This window comes from Cicer arietinum, chromosome 1 (genome assembly GCF_000331145.2).
Source record: "Cicer arietinum cultivar CDC Frontier isolate Library 1 chromosome 1, Cicar.CDCFrontier_v2.0, whole genome shotgun sequence".
NCBI lineage: Eukaryota > Viridiplantae > Streptophyta > Magnoliopsida > Fabales > Fabaceae > Cicer > Cicer arietinum.
In genome coordinates, this window is record NC_021160.2 from 20,518,301 (window position 1) to 20,530,814 (window position 12,514).

General features: G+C 32.4%; 1 pseudogene; it reads left to right on the top strand.

The window, feature by feature from the left end:
- Positions 1 to 211: 211 nt before the first annotated feature.
- Positions 212 to 3,394, top strand: LOC140919291 (uncharacterized; annotated as a pseudogene).
- The last annotated feature ends 9,120 nt before the right edge of the window (positions 3,395 to 12,514 follow it).

Genomic DNA, 12,514 nt, shown 5'->3' on the forward strand with positions numbered 1-12,514 from the left:
TCAATTATTCTGTTGTTGTAAATTTCCCATGTATTTAGATATTCACAAAATAATAACAATAAGGAAGAAAACAATAATATACTATTAGATTATTCTTAGCTATTATGAATACAACATTTTAGGACAATAAATAAAAGGTAAATTATACATTTCATGAACTATAAAATTGTTTTAGTTTTAATTCTTTTATTTATTTTTAATAGAAATAGTTATGGATCGTAGTTGGATGAATGCTAATCGTTTAATTGAAGTGTATCAGAAAGGTGTGGAAGAATTTTTAGAATTTGCTTTAAAAAAACTTCCTAAAAATGAAGGAAAATTTTATTGTCCTTGTGTTAAATGTTTAAATGGAAATCGGTTACAGTTTCAAGAAATAAGAAATCATCTTATTTGTTATGGGATATGCCAAACTTATACAAAATGGATATGGTATGGTGATTCGATAAACATGACAAATGTATCAGAAAGAGAAGAAGTTCTTGAAGATAAGGACAATCGGCTTGAGGACGTGATTCTTGATATTGTACAAGAGTCTTTTCAACGTGCACATGTTTTTGATAGTTTGTGCAATGACAAAGAAGAGGCTTTGTATCCGGGATGCACTAACTTCACACGGTTGTTTGCGGTGCTGAGATTGTTCAACTTGAAAGCGAGAAATGGATGGACAGACAAAAGCTTCACAGAACTGCTTGAGTCGTTGAAAGAAATGCTTCCTGAAGATAACACATTGCCAAACCGTTATTATGAGGCCAAGAAGATATTGTGTCCAATGGGTATGGAGTATAAGAAAATACATGCATGCCCTAATGATTGCATACTATACTGAAATGAGTTTAAAGAGTTGAACCAATGTCTTGTGTGTGGGTTATCACGCTATAAAGTGAAGGATGGTGATTCCAATTGCGATGAAAGCACAACAGGTTGTCCTGCAAAGGTGTTATGGTATCTTCCAATAATTCCAAGGTTCAAACGATTATTCCTTAATGTCAATGATGCAAAGAATATTAGATGGCACGCTGATGAGAGACAACATGATGGAAAACTTTGTCATCCAGCTGATTCATTGCAATGGAAGAAAGTTGATGAATTGTATCCTGAATTCGGGAATGAGCCAAGAAATCTTAGACTTGGACTTGCCACAGATGGAATGAACCCATACGGTAACTTAAGTAGTAACCATAGTTCATGGCCCGTTCTCTTAATTATCTACAATCTACCTCCTTCAATTTGCATGAAGCACAAGTACATTATGTTATCTATGATGATTTCGGGTCCAAGGCAACCTGGAAATGACATAGATGTTTATCTAACTCCATTGATTGAAGACTTGAGAATTCTATGGGAGGAAGGTGTTGAAGTGTTTGATGGTTATTCTTGTGATTATTTTAAAATGCACGCAATGTTATTTTGCACGATCAATGATTTTCCTGCTTATGGAAACTTGAGAGGTTATAGTGTTAAAGGACATAAAGCGTGTCCTATATGTGAAGAAGACACATGGTACCTCTAATTAAAACATGGTTGGAAGGCTGTTTACGTTGGACATCGGAGATTTCTTAAACCTAATCACCCATATCGTAGGTTAAGAAAAGCGTTTAATGGAGATTAGGAGAATCGAATAGCTCCGAAAGCCTTAACTGGAGAGCAAATTTATAAAAGGTTGAAGGATGTCAATGTTAAATTTGGAAAGAATAAAAAACAATCCATTGAGAAAAATGTATGGAAGAAAAGGTCTGTGTTCTTCAATCTTCCTTATTGGTCTAGTCTAGATGTTAGACATTGTATTGATGTAATGCATGTGGAGAAAAATGTGTGTGATAGTGTGATTGGAACACTTCTCAACATTCCAGGAAAAACAAAGGATGGATTGAATGCTCGTTTAGATATGGTTGAGATAGGTATACGACAAGAATTAGCTCCACAATCATCAGGTAAGCGAACATATTTGCCTCCAGCTTGTCATACCTTATCAAAATATGAGAGAAGACTTTTTTGTGAGACTCTAAGGGGCATAAAAGTGCCAACGTGATATTCTTCAAATATAAAGAGTCTTATCTCAATGAAAGATCTAAAATTAGTTGGTTTGAAGTCTCATTATTGCCATGTATTAATGTAACAACTACTACCAGTGGCTATTCGTGGAATATTGCCTAAAAAAGTGAAAGATGTTTTAACTAGGTTGTGCTTATTCTTCAATGCTATATGTAGCAAAGTCATTGATCCTAAAAACTTAGATGATTTGGAAAATGAAGCTGTTATTATTCTGTGCCAACTGGAGATGTATTTTCCTCCTTCTTTTTTTGACATTATGGTTCACTTAATTGTTCATATAGTGAGAGAAATTATATTATGTGGTTCTGTTTATTTAAGGTGGATGTATCCAATTGAGCGATGCATGAAGATCTTAAAAGGATATGTGAAGAATCCAAACCGTCCCGAAGCATCTATTGTTCAAAGGTACATTGCAGAAGAAGCTATTGAGTTTTGTTCAGACTATATGTCAAAAGCAGACACTATAGGAGTTCCTAAGTCTCGCCATGAGGATAGATGCACAGGTAAGGGTATACGAGGTTTAAAACTTAAGAGCGTGAGGTGTGAGGAATTACTTCAAGCACATTTGTATATATTGAATAATACTGAGGAGGTTCAACCTTACCTTTTTGCTCACAAAAATATTGTCAAAGAAAAAAAATCCTCGAATGAATGAAAAATGGTTGTTGAATGAGCATAACAAGACTTTCTTAAAGTGGTTTAAAGAAACCATTTTAATCGATAATACATGTTTTGTTACATTAAAATGGCTAGCAGATGGGCCTAACTTTGATGTCATAACTTGGACCGACTACGATATCAATAATTTTACCTTTTAAACAAAGGCTCAAGATGACAAAAGTACAATGCAAAATAATGGAGTTATGGTTGTCGCTGAGTCAATGCACTTTTCAAGTTCAAAAGAAAAAAATCTTGAGGTGGCATCAATATCTTACTTTGGGATCATTGAAGAGATTTGGGATGTTGATTTTATTAAGTTTAAAGTTCCTGCTTTTAAATATAAATGGATTGACATAAACAATGGTGTTAAAATTGATGAATTTGGTTTTACATTGGTAGACCTTGAAAAAGTAGCTTATAAAGATGAGCCTTTTATTATGGCATCTCAAGCAAACAAGTTTTTTATGTTAGTGATCCTTCTAACAAAAGGTGGTCAGTGGTTCTCCAAGGTAAAAGCATGTATGGACCTAATGAGAGTCTAGGTTCACTACAAGATAATTTTGAGACTCCTTCTTTCTCACAACAAATACCTGGTTCCATTGTGGAAAATATAGAGGACGATGTGTATGCCACTCGTGATGATCATCAAGAAGGGATATGGGAGAATATTCAAACATGACATTTTTAGGAACTAAAATGGTACAATATCATAGTTTTATATAAAATTTGCTTTGTTTTTAATTTTTTACTAGCAATAGTGTCACCTTATATGATAGTTTATCTATAGCATTATGTTATTTATTCATTATTTTGAATTTTCAATTGTTACTGACCATAATTATATATTTTTTAAATAGAGGCACATGGGTGATCCCTTCGTTTCTTCACAAAATAGATCAGATACTAACTCTACCCAAAAAAAGAGTAGATGCGGCACACGTATGACAAAGTTGTTACATAAGTGTAACGATGGTGATAAGTTATCGATTGATTTTGATCAATCAACTAGACTACCTATAAGGGATAACAGAAAAGCTTTCATTGGTCATGTGGCTTCCCTTGCTCGAGACAAAGTTAGTATTTTAGCCAATGAATGGGATGAAGTACATGAAGACGTGAAGAAAAAAATTTGGGCAACAATCGATGTAATTTTAATTATCTTTATTGTTACTGTACTTAATTATAGTATTGTTGTACACTAACTATTATATTTGTTGTGTAATGTAGGAAAAATGGAATGTTCCTAATAATGAATTTATTAAAAAAAAATGTTTTCAATATATGGGTGAGCATTGGAGGGCATTTAAAGCTACAATAACAAGGAGATACTTAAATAATGGGGACTTGAGTCACAAATCTCCTGTTGATGTATATCCTTTTATTGATGATGAAATATGGAAGACGTTCATTAAGACCAGAAAGGATCCTTCCTTCCAGGTTAGTTGTATATATGATTTGATTGTTCTTTCTAATATTTTAGTATTATCTTTAATTGGTTTGTTATTTACAATAGGAGAAAAGAAAGAAGGCACAAATGATTCAATCTTTTAATAAGTACCCCCACATATTGTCTCGTGGGGGATATGCATTGATAGAGAAGAAGATGATTCAAGAGAAATTAAAAGAAAGGCAAAAATTAGTTGGAGATTAAGAAGTTCCACCTCCATCTCCACCATCACGCCATGAGAGGTGGAAGAGAGCTCGACAAACACCATCAGGAGAATACACATCAGAAGAAACACGTCTTATTGTTGAAAAAATTGTAAGTAAATATGTAATTCTAATTTCTTAATTACACATTTAATATATATATATATATATATATATATATTTTAAATTGTATGTTTTAGGATTCTCTTGTGGAACAAACATCTCAAGGAAACTTCCATCCAAAAGGACGTCAAGATATCTTGACGGAAGCTATTGGGTGACCTGAACACCCTGGTTGTGTTCGGGCAGTTGGTAGAGGTGTGAGGATTCACCAATACTTTGGATCACATTCTCGTCCATCTTCTACTCCACCTATTATGAGTAGCGACCAAATAGAGACCATAAAAGCAGAACTTACTAAGGTGATTAGAGAGCAAGTGATGAAAGATATATCATCTATGGCTTTTTCTCAAAAAAACAATAATTTCCCAATTGGCTCTCCTAATACCACTTTACATTCAAGCACAAAAGGTAGTTGTTCTGGTGTGCCACATATACTAGATGAAGAGGACGATATCCCAGAACATTGTGAATTATATATTGATAGGCATACTCATATTGTGGCATATGCTGATGTGTACAAGTTGGGACCCACTATACATAATCAACTTCTAAATAATGATATGGTGAGGGTTGTGGTTACGAAGGTGTTAGATGCAAATGCTCAAGTACCTAAGCCCACTGATGAGGTGTCAATAGTTGGTCAAGCCCCCAACAATTTTATTCAATGGCCAAAGAGACTCTTGCAACTTGTTTCCAATAAGGTATTATTTAAGTACATAAATTTTTTATGTACTTAAATACTTGAGTCCTTTTAATTATGTTGGCTAATATGTTATTTTAATGGTTTAGGTTGTCGAGGTATCAAAGAAAGACGATGTTCCACCAAAAAGGCAAAACTTTCAACTAAATTATGTTGAACAATTGATGGTAATGACAATGAAAATGTCAAAGCCTTTAGAATTTAAGTTAGAACATGGTGGAACTAGTTTTTTTTTTCTTCCATTGAAAGATATTATAGAGTTGTGTATGGGTAAAGAAGAGATATGCATCACCATTTTACAAGTTTGGCTAACGTAAGTATGTTTTATTTTTAAATTTGTAAATTTTGCTAAATTATGAATTTCATTTATAATGAAAATTAAGTTTCATATCTTAGGTATCTACATCGTCGTTGTATTGACTTAGGAAAAAGTGAAATGTATGGATTTATTGATCCAAGTTTCATCCAAAGTGAAAATGATTCAACTAATGCTCAAGCCCACATTCAAAAGAAGTTGTTCGAGGAAAAAAGAACTTGTTACCTAGCACCTTATCTCATAAAGTAAGTATTTTCTATTATAGTTATCGTTTATAATAGAGAAAATTGAATAAAACATATATTTAATTATTTATTGTAGTCGTCATTGGCAATTGCTTATTCTTAATCCTAAGGAGCTTATTGTAGTCTTTATATGTTCATTGGGAAGGAAGCCAGATAAAAAAATATGCCCCATTGTTGATTTGTAAATATTTAATTTATTTATATAGTTCATAAGTATTGTAATATGTTTTATAACACAATTTTAATAATCATTTTTATTTTGTAGAGCTTTCGAAGGTTATTATAGGTTGCTAGGTTTGAGAATTAAACCGAAGATAACATGGAGTTTTCCTATAGTAAGTTGTTTACAAATAAATAACTTCATTTATAATATTATAACAATTTTATGCATTTAACAATTTTTTTGTGATTTCAATTTTAGAGTCAGAGACAAGCTTCAAATTATGAGTGTGGCTATTATGTCATGTTACATATGTTGAACATTGTAACAACTGGTATTGTTGATTCATGGATGCAAGTACGTAAATTTTTTACAAATTGTTATTGATTGTGTTTCTTTTATGTTCGTATGATAAAAAAATATAAGTTGTTATTGATTGTGTTTTTTTTAATGTTTGTATGATAAAAATTAGGATCCAATCGATATTGATTGTTTTTTTTTTGTTCAGATATTTGACGACTCGAGACCATTTCATTCAAATCAAATTAAAGAAGTTCAAGAACGTTGTGTAGATTTTATTTTGGAATTAATTGAAGAAAATGACGGTGCTTAAATATATGTCTATTGAAAATTGCTAGATGTGATTTTGTAATTTTTTTAACGGACATCTAAATCTTTTTTCGTGTTGTCAAGAATAGTTAGAAATGAGAGACATCTGTTTTGTACTCTATATTTTGCATGAACTTCTGATATTTTATATTTTTATTATTAAATGGTTATATAAAATTGTGATTAATAGTACAAAATTTTAAATTGAAATTTAATACAAAATATTGTATGTACGTACGTATGGAGCAAGAGCATAAAAAAAAAAGAGAAATTTATTATAAAAAAAAATTATTTTAACTATGTCTATTAAGTCAGTTGATCAAAAGAACTGACTTAAAAAGATGATTTGTTAAATTGAATTTATGATGTTTAAGTCGGTTAAGTTAAACCGACTTAACAAGACGAAGCTCTGTTAAGTCGGTTCATAAAACGACTTAAAAAACAACATGTTTATTAAGTCGTTTGCTGTTAACTCGGACACGGAACTGACTTAAAATGTCCATTTTAACCGACTTAAAAAGGTAAAATTCTACTACTAGACCAGCTACTTAAAATTATTACAAACTCTGTAAAATAGGCACAGTAACCATCGGCATTGGGCTTTTATTCGAACACAAAAATTGTAGCTCTGATTTTTATCTTTCCAACGCCTGCTCATATGCGTCAATCCGATATGCAGAGCTCAAGTTATGACCTACAGAGCAAGTAAGGGTCAAAATACAAATAATAAAATTAAAAAATGCAAATAGTAAAATTATAATTCAATTTCGACCCAAAGTTTAGAAACAAGCTTAAAAATTATTTTAAGCTATAAAGAGCATTTAAAATACAAAACTAAAAAGCTAGAAAATGTGCCCAAATGCTATGATCAAACTCCCCCACACTTAAACTTTTGCACTCCGAGCAAAGTAATGCATGTGATTCCAAATATTCTTATGAATGCAAAGTGGTGAGAGAAAAAACAAATATCTAGCTTAAGGCAATCATGAATAGTTTTTTTATCACAACCAAGGCAAACAAGATGAAAGGTTAACTAAAGAATGCATCATAAGTGGTAGATTCCTCTGAGGATATAAAATTCTCTCAAAGTGTTTGGACTACTGTTTACACTCAAAGCACATCATGAAAGCTAACACTACCATAGGCTTGACAGACCTCTATATTCTATATTTGAATCACAAACACGTAATGATCAAAAGGTCTTTATTCAGGTTGTAACGTGGCCAAGGTAAGGGTGAGATAATCCTAAGGATACTAGGGCTGAAAATCAAAGAAGATACAATAGTAATGATTAAGAGCGAAAAACACCATTAAGAAGTAACTCAACAAAATATCATTGACTTTTATTTTCACACTCTCTTTGCTCACAACACAACCATTTTTCCTCATAATATTTTTTTTTCATAACCCTCAAATTTAAACAAACAAGTTGAGCACCCCTACACTTATTTAAGGAACGACTCCTTTATCCCCCGAGATTGAGTCAATTCATTGTTTTTTACTTTTAGGCTTGTAATGAGCTATATAACAAAGAATGGGATAATTAGGATCAAAGGGGCTTAAACAAATAGATAATTGTAGGGTAGGCTTATTTGGCTAGTAGCTTAATCAAGAAACAAATGCCTATATCATTTCAATATATTCATGCAGACAAGAGTCAAGTCAAGTTCTGGCATAACTAGCAATCACGAGTGAGATAACGCACAAGAAAAAAAAAAGGAAAAATATATTTCATTCATAGTAAGGCTCAAAAATCTCACAAAGGTTAATGACCTATCACAAATTATACACAATTTAGCATTTTAATCCAATTTATTTTACCAAGAATGCAAAGTTACTATCCAATCATGCTAGTCCAAGCAAACTCTCAACATTTACAACCACAAAATCTGATGAAAAAGCATGCAGATGTCCATTTTTATTTATTTATTTTGAAATATAACAAAGAAAATCCAAAATAATACCCGCACACTTAAATTACACATTTTCCTTAATGAAAATAACAAGTATAAAATAAGAGTAAGGAAAGGGAGCTCCTTGTTCAAATTTTAGTGTAGGTGGGATTTTCCAAGGAGGGTTCTTCTATGGTAGCATCTTCAAGAACAGAGCTCTCGTGGAATAGCTTGAGGCGTTGTCCATTTACTTTGATAATTTTCTCGGTGTTTTCACTTTTTATTTCCATTGCACCATGAGGAAAAATGTTAGTAACAACAAAAGGGCCAATCCACTTCGATCGAAGTTTCCCAGCCATAATTTTAAGATGTGAGTTGGGTGAAAGTACTTAGTTTTCTCCTTATAGATGCGAGAGTTCTCAAAAGCTTCAAGTCTAAGCTCTTCAAGTTGTTGCAATTGAAGCTTTCTCTCCAAACCTGCTTTCTCCATCTCAAGGTTATAAACTCTTGACCGCCCAATAAGCACAATGCTCTATTTCCACTGGGAGGTGACATGCCTTACCCAACATAAGTCGGTAAGGGGACTGATAACTCTTCATCATATGCATAGTTTTCATTGATTTTAGTCTTATTTATCTTTAACCATTAGTTAATTTAACGAGTTATTTGATATATTTTGTTGATTTTAGTTCTTTAATTTAATGAAATATTTATGTTCTTATTTGCTTGATTATGTAGAGGTTTTTCGTAGTTTTGACTTGTTACTTTGTTTTAGTGCAGTGCTGAATTTTGGTTAAAAATTGTAAGACCCATAATTTTAAAGTATACTTTATGTATTTTAGTGTTTTTTGGTATTAAACTCAGAGGCTTTTTAGCCAAAGTTATTAATATTTTGGAGTTTATATGATCAAAAAGATATTTTGATGCCGATTAGAATTACTCGTCGATGAATAAATTAAATTAACTGCGGTGAATCTTTTACGAAGAATTTAATGTGTTATGGGTGAAATGGTAATTTTAATAAATATCTAGATATTTTGAGATATTTGTTAATTATTATTAATATATATAATGAGTATATGTTTGGAGGGAATGGAAAAAGGAAGGAAAAGAAGAAAGAAAGGAAAAGAAAGAGAAGATAAGTAAAAGAAAGAAAAACAAAAGAAGGAAAAATTAGAAATTCTTCCTGTCTCTCCCTGCCTCGCGACTCTCTCCCTTTTCTTCTTCTTTGGTTTCGTTTTCTTTGCTTCCTTTAAGTTCGAGAATTGAAACCCAAGGCTAGTGGGTGAGAAAGATCAAGTTCCCAACTCCTTCCTCCTTCTCGGATTCGAAAACGGAGTTAGGGATTTCAAAACCGTCAAACACAAACCTCCCCGTTTCATCTAGATCTAAACTTCGTTTCGCAAAGAGATAGAAGGGAAAGTTGCTCACTACCACGCTACGGTGCTAGGGGACCAACTTTGGAGGCGACGTTGCGAGCGGAGATTTTACCGGATTTACTCGCGGTACCGTAATCGAACGTGACAACTAACGTGAAGGTAAGGGCTCCTTCCAAACTTCTAGTTTGCATTTAGGGACTTATCTGCGGTTGTGTGGAAAAGAATTTTGTTAGGGTTGGAGTATTGATTTGGGGGAAAATGAATCTAAGGCTTTATGGGTAAAATCTTAGAGTTAGGTTTTGGTTATATTGATGAATGTTTCGTGGAAAATGAATTTAAACTCATTATGTATGATTTTGAGTGAATGAAACTTGTTGTGTTTGAGTGGTGGATTGTGTTGATTTGTGTTTGTCGTATTTGACGTGATTTGTGTTTGTCGTATTCGTTGGTGGAATGAATTGATGTGTTTTGGTGTGAGTTGTTGATTGGATATGATAATAGGTTTGAGTTTGTTTTGTGTGGAATTTGAAAACCATTAGAGTTAAACAAGCATTAAGAATCGGGAATCTCTTAATGTCTACGTTTACTTAATGTTGGCGTGAAAACTATTAGATTTAAACGAGTATTAAAAATGGGGAATCTTTTAATATCTCGGTTTACTTAATGTTTGTTTTGAAAATCGTTTAAGTTAAATGAGTATTAAGAATGGGGAATCTCTTAATGTCTTGTTACTTAATGTTTGTTTTGAAAATCGTTTAAGTTAAATGAGTATTAAGAATGGGGAATCTCTTAATGTCTTGTTTACTTAATGTTTGTTTTAAAAATAGTTTCAGTTAAAAGAGTATTAAGAATGGGGAATCTCTTAATGTCTTGTTACTTAATGTTTGTTTTGAAAATCGTTTAAGTTAAATGAGTATTAAGAATGGGGAATCTCTTAATGTCTTGTTTACTTAATGTTCGTTTTGGAAATCGTTTAAGTTAAAAGAGTATTAAGAATGTCGAATCTCTTAATATTTCTGTTTACTTATTGTTTGTTTTGGAAAATCGTTTAAGTTAAAAGAGTATTAAGAATGGGGAATCTCTTAATATTTCTGTTTACTTTTTGTTTGTCTTGGAAAATCGTTTAAGTTAAATGAGTATTAAGAATGGGGAATCTCTTAATATTTCTGTTTACTTTTTGTTTGTCTTGGAAAATCGTTTAAGTTAAATGAGTATTAAGAATGGGGAATCTCTTAATATTTCTGTTTACTTTTTGTTTGTCTTGGAAAATCGTTTAAGTTAAATGAGTGTTAAAAATGGGGAATCTTTTAATATATGCATTTGCTTAACGATTGTTGTGGATGGAGTCAGTGTATGCTCATGCTTTTCATTTTGGTAAATCGTGTTGACCCGTGGTAGGTGGCACCTCGGTAAACAGTACTGACCCGTGATAGGTGGTACGTTTACGATTTACGTTTGTGGTAAATTGTGCTAACCCGTGATAGGTGGCACCTCGGTAAAAAGTACTTTGGCCTGTGATAGGCGGTACGTTTATGATTTACGCTTTTTCTTTTAGTAAATCGTGCTGACCCGTGATAGGTGGCACCTCGGTAAATAGTACTGACCCGTGATAGGTGGTACGTTTACGATTTACACTTTTTTAGTAAATTGGTAAATGTGTTGAAATTTCTAAGTGTTATGTATTGATTATTGTGTGTAAGTGTGATGGATTGTAAAACTATTTCGAAACTCAAGTTGTCGTGGTAAATGTGTTGAAATTTCTAAGTGTTATGTATTGATTATTGTGTGTAAGTGTGATGGATTGTAAAACTATTTCGAAACTCAAGTTGTCGTGGTAAATGTGTTGAAATTTCTAAGTGTTATGTATTGATTATTGTGTGTAAGTGTGATGGATTGTAAAACTATTTCGAAACTCAAGTTGTCGTGGTAAATGTGTTGAAATTTCTAAGTGTTATGTATTGATTATTGTGTGTAAGTGTGATGGATTGTAAAACTATTTCGAAACTCAAGTTGTCGTGGTAAATGTGTTGAAATTTCTAAGTGTTATGTATTGATTATTGTGTGTAAGTGTGATGGATTGTAAAACTATTTCGAAACTCAAGTTGTCGTGGTAAATGTGTTGAAATTTCTAAGTGTTATGTATTGATTATTGTGTGTAAGTGTGATGGATTGTAAAAAACTTTTGAAACTCAAGTTGTCGTGGTAAATGTGTTGAAATTTCTAAGTGTTATGTATTGATTATTGTGTGTAAGTGTGATGGATTGTAAAACTATTTCGAAACTCAAGTTGTCGTGGTAAATGTGTTGAAATTCCTAAGTGTTATGTATTGATTATTGTGTGTAAGTGTGACGGATTGCAAAACTATTTCGAAACCCAATTTGTCGTGGTGATCGTGTGGGAATTGCGAAGTGTTAAGATGTGGAATTGTGTATGAATGATATTGAGTTAGTTTATGTATTTTTGGAAGAATATGCAGGGAAATCGATTTCCTAATCGATTGGATGAGTTACAGGGACTTCCCTAATTTGACATAATCGATTTGCCAATCGATTTTATAATATATTTTTCAAACCCATTTAAGAAATCGATTTGGCCATACAGGAACTCAGCAAAACTGAAAAAATCGATTTGGAAATCGATTAGCATTAAGTCAGGGGCTCAATTATTCATTCAATCGATTTCCCAATCGATTGAATTAAGCCCAGAGTTCAAATTTCACTAAAAACCT